This window comes from Limulus polyphemus, unplaced genomic scaffold (assembly GCF_000517525.1).
Source record: "Limulus polyphemus unplaced genomic scaffold, Limulus_polyphemus-2.1.2 Scaffold10775, whole genome shotgun sequence".
Taxonomy (NCBI): Eukaryota; Metazoa; Arthropoda; class Merostomata; order Xiphosura; family Limulidae; genus Limulus; species Limulus polyphemus.
This window is the reverse complement of record NW_013676385.1, coordinates 13,410-17,081: the sequence shown is the minus strand read 5'-3', so window position 1 is coordinate 17,081 and position 3,672 is coordinate 13,410. Positions and strand designations below refer to the sequence as shown.

The 3,672-nt window shown below is 33.2% G+C and overlaps 1 long non-coding RNA gene across 2 annotated transcripts; it reads left to right on the top strand.

Moving 5' to 3' along the window:
* The first annotated feature begins 1,280 nt into the window (after window positions 1–1,280).
* Window positions 1,281–3,666, top strand: LOC106476520. 2 transcript variants are annotated; one of them, XR_001291901.2, is made up of 3 exons: window positions 1,281–1,425; window positions 2,673–2,703; window positions 3,180–3,666. It is a non-coding gene; the product is annotated as an uncharacterized LOC106476520 (long non-coding RNA). The 2 variants fall into 2 exon arrangements; XR_002609197.1 differs by lacking the exon at window positions 1,281–1,425 and adding an exon at window positions 1,584–1,929.
* Window positions 3,667–3,672: the final 6 nt, after the last annotated feature.

The window sequence follows — 3,672 nt, the reverse complement described above, 5'->3', positions numbered from 1 at the left end:
ACTCTCGTCCTATACCTAGCCCTGTAGACTTCAGACTAATTTTGGGTTCCGTACCTGAGTTCTAGAGCAACTACCAGTGCTCTATAGTTGTGTCTGTCGTCTCCTGACAACTGTCCAAGTATTTCCAGTGGTTGTCCCTTCAAGCTCGTTGCCAGATATACTGCTTTCTGCCCCTCTGTCCATCCATTCATTTCTGCCAGTAGCTCAAATTGTGCTCTATATGCTTCCCATCGAATTCCTGTGGCTTCACTTCTATTACTGATATTCATATCTGGGATGCGACTTCTAACAGGACTGAAGATGTCTGCATTAGGGTTTAGCTGTGGTGTCTGGAAGGGGCTTGCCATTGTCTGGGGCTGATTAAGTTGATGGTTAATGTATCCTCCTTGTGTAAAAGACAATAAATCATCTTTTAATGTATCTAATTTGCTTTTAAATTTACTAATGTTTTCCATTTGTACTGTTGTTGACTTTCCTGTAGTTGCTGCTGACTTTCTTCCTGTTTCCTTTCTTGTTCCAGTTGCCACTGCTGTAATCTCTCTTCTTGTTTCTTTTCTTTTCCTCCTACAACTGGTGTAATTCCTCTTCTTGTTTCTTTTCTTTTTCCTCCAGTAACTGCTGTAATTTATCTTCTTCTTCCTCCAACAACTGCTGTAATCTCTCTTCTTGTTTCTTTTGCTGTTCTTGCATTGCTGCCATCAAATCTGCTAAGCTGTAGTTTGATTTGTCGCTTCTCGTTTCCATTTTTTTCTTTTCCGTCCCACTCTCTGACACCAATTTGTTACGTCTCTGGTCGTTAGTTAATTTTCCGTATAATTTCTTTCTGAAGAAACTTTAACGATACAAGTCCTTTCTTAAATAAAACTGGTTTATTCTTTCTAAATACAACTTTGCAATACACTTAATTTCCACAGTCACGGTATAATTCACAACGAACGTATCACGTGCTCAACAATACGTCTCTCTCTGTCCGCAGTTCAATTACACATTATTGCCATCAATTCTTGGCGGCTTATATATACAATACTACCGCATATCTAGTAGCCTCTCTAGACTTCAGGAAGGGACGTGAACGTTCTAAAGTTCATGACGTGTTACTAGGGTCACGTGACTTCTGCTGTCGTAACAATACCTTATTTTTGTGTTTGTTACTGATCTGTACAATCGTAGACACTTTCGTTAGTGTTATGGCCGTTTTATTTATAATAAATTATTTGATAATAATTGATAACGACAATTAATAGTGTAAATAAACATGTAAGAAGATAAACTGTGTCAAGTTTTGCAGTTCACGCCACCCAATTACAGCGAGAAGATGATGAACAGCATCTGGGGGCTTTACAACAGATTTGCCTCTCATTCCTTCCAGAAAAACATAGAAGAAATAGTTTCCAACTTCGACTTGACTGCTGTCTCTCAAACAAAGTAAGTTTACCTCATTATAAACAGACACTAACAAAAAGTGTGCATTATATCTTCTTTTTGCATTAGTTAATATTTTGTATTCTCGTTGAAACTTTTACAAATTACAGGATTTTTTCCTTTGAAACAATATTATACTATTGCCCTTCTTATACGCCCACTCGAATCAACCATTTGAGTTTGATGACGAAAAACCAACTTTTCAGAAAATAAAATTTTTTACATCCAGTTGAGTATTTTCAAGAGGGGTATCTAGGTTTTGCTAACTTCTACGCCAGGATGACTGTGTTATCAGTTAGGTTTAATACACTAGGCCTGGCTTTTGGTAAGATGTACTGTATGATCAAAGCAGACCCAAAACGTTCTTGTAGAAGGCTTATATTTTTTTCTGTTTGGATGTAAAAGGATTCTCTTAACTCCTTAGATGTAGAAAACTGATCCTTTCTGCATAACACTAATCCAATTTGTTGTATGGTCTTCTTTGGTACGATGGACTATTGCTGACAGGTCAGTAGGAGGGAATATTTCACGTGTCTTGTACTCCTGAATTTAACTTAAGTTGATCTTTTTTTTTGTTTTGTTTCTTCAGTTTATCGGAGTCACATTCACAAAAGTTGTTGGAAGTTGTGTTTTTCTGTTCCTTGAATTTAAGTGTTTTGGTCTGCATTAACTTGATTGTTCTTTTTAAATCTAGTTTGAAGATTATTTTCATCTATACTATGTTCTAGATTAGTCTACATACCAAATAAAAAGAAACTGAAACCATGCTTCACATGTATGTTAAATTTAAGACTAACGATATTTTAAACAAACAATGTACCTCAGAGACTGGGATGTAATAGTAAAAAAGAAAAGTACTATTTTAATTCATAATTTTGCTAGTGTGGTAACTCAAACTTTGAGACTTGTATTCCCTTATTAACAAAAAAATTCAACTTTCTATTTTACAAATAATGCAAAAACAAAAAACTTAAAATCTTCATTTAACTTTTTCAAACCAATTTTTATTCCTCATTCCAAAAATACTAAGGTGATTATTCACCAATTTAAATGTTTAATGGAATCTATGTGAAAATGAATTAAAATAGAAGGTGACCACATATTGTTTTTAACTAAACTACGGGAAGTGTCTATTGTCCATACAATGATCTTTTAGTGATAAAAAGTAGTAGTTTTACAAATACATTGCAGGCTAATTGATTTATTTTACAAATTTCTTAAGCTTTCACGAGTAAACTTCCTTCTTTCAGCGGACTTCTGGTGAGAGACAGCTATAATTAGGTAAGTCAAGCTCGCACTCTCGTGTTTAACTACAACATCTAATCCCATCTCAACATCTAAGAAGTATATGTATTTATAAAATTCAATCACCAATGTATAATTCTCTAAAAAAAATCACTAGTTTTGCGTTTCACTGAGTATGTTAAGTTCCATTTTAACCGTATCTATTCAGAACTTAACTAACAAGGTTCAAATCCTGAATATCATTTAAAACCCTGACAAGGTCACGCAAAGATAATTACAAACTAGAAACTGAATAAATAAAGTTTCTTAACTTCATTATACAAATTTGATACTTATGTAAAATAAAACTGAATCAACATCTAGAGAGATTAACAAAACGTAAATAATGGGTCAGGTAAACTATCTTATATTTTTACTTCATAATGAGAGTTATATGAATTTGAAATAAAACTATTGTTCTTGTACATGTTAGGAGAGACAGACTAGCTTAAACATGTGTAAACATTTTGCAGGTTTCACTGAACTGAACACACTGCATGTGAACGTGAAACTAAGAAGTTTGGAATGTTTTGACGTGACACCTACATTCTCGGTGCTCAAAGATCTTCATTTTATAATTAACGTTTCAGGGATTTGGTTGTTTGCTATTTTTGTACTCTTTTGTATATATATATATTTATCTTCAAAATCTTAACCTCTTTATTTATATATAAAACAAAAACTTTGCTTAACAGAATTGGAAACACATTTGTATTGTCTACTTCAGAGGTCAGTAAGTAGAAGAAAAATGATTTCGTATCCTAATTAATAATATCTTTATACAATCAGTCCAACTGTATTATTCAGATTACACTCTTATTATAAATCAGTTTAAATATACTGTAACACAGTCAGTTTACACCAAACCCACACAGTCAGTTTAAATATACATTAATACAATCAGTTTACACCAAACTCATACAGTTTAAATATACATTAATACAATCAGTTTACACCAAACTCATA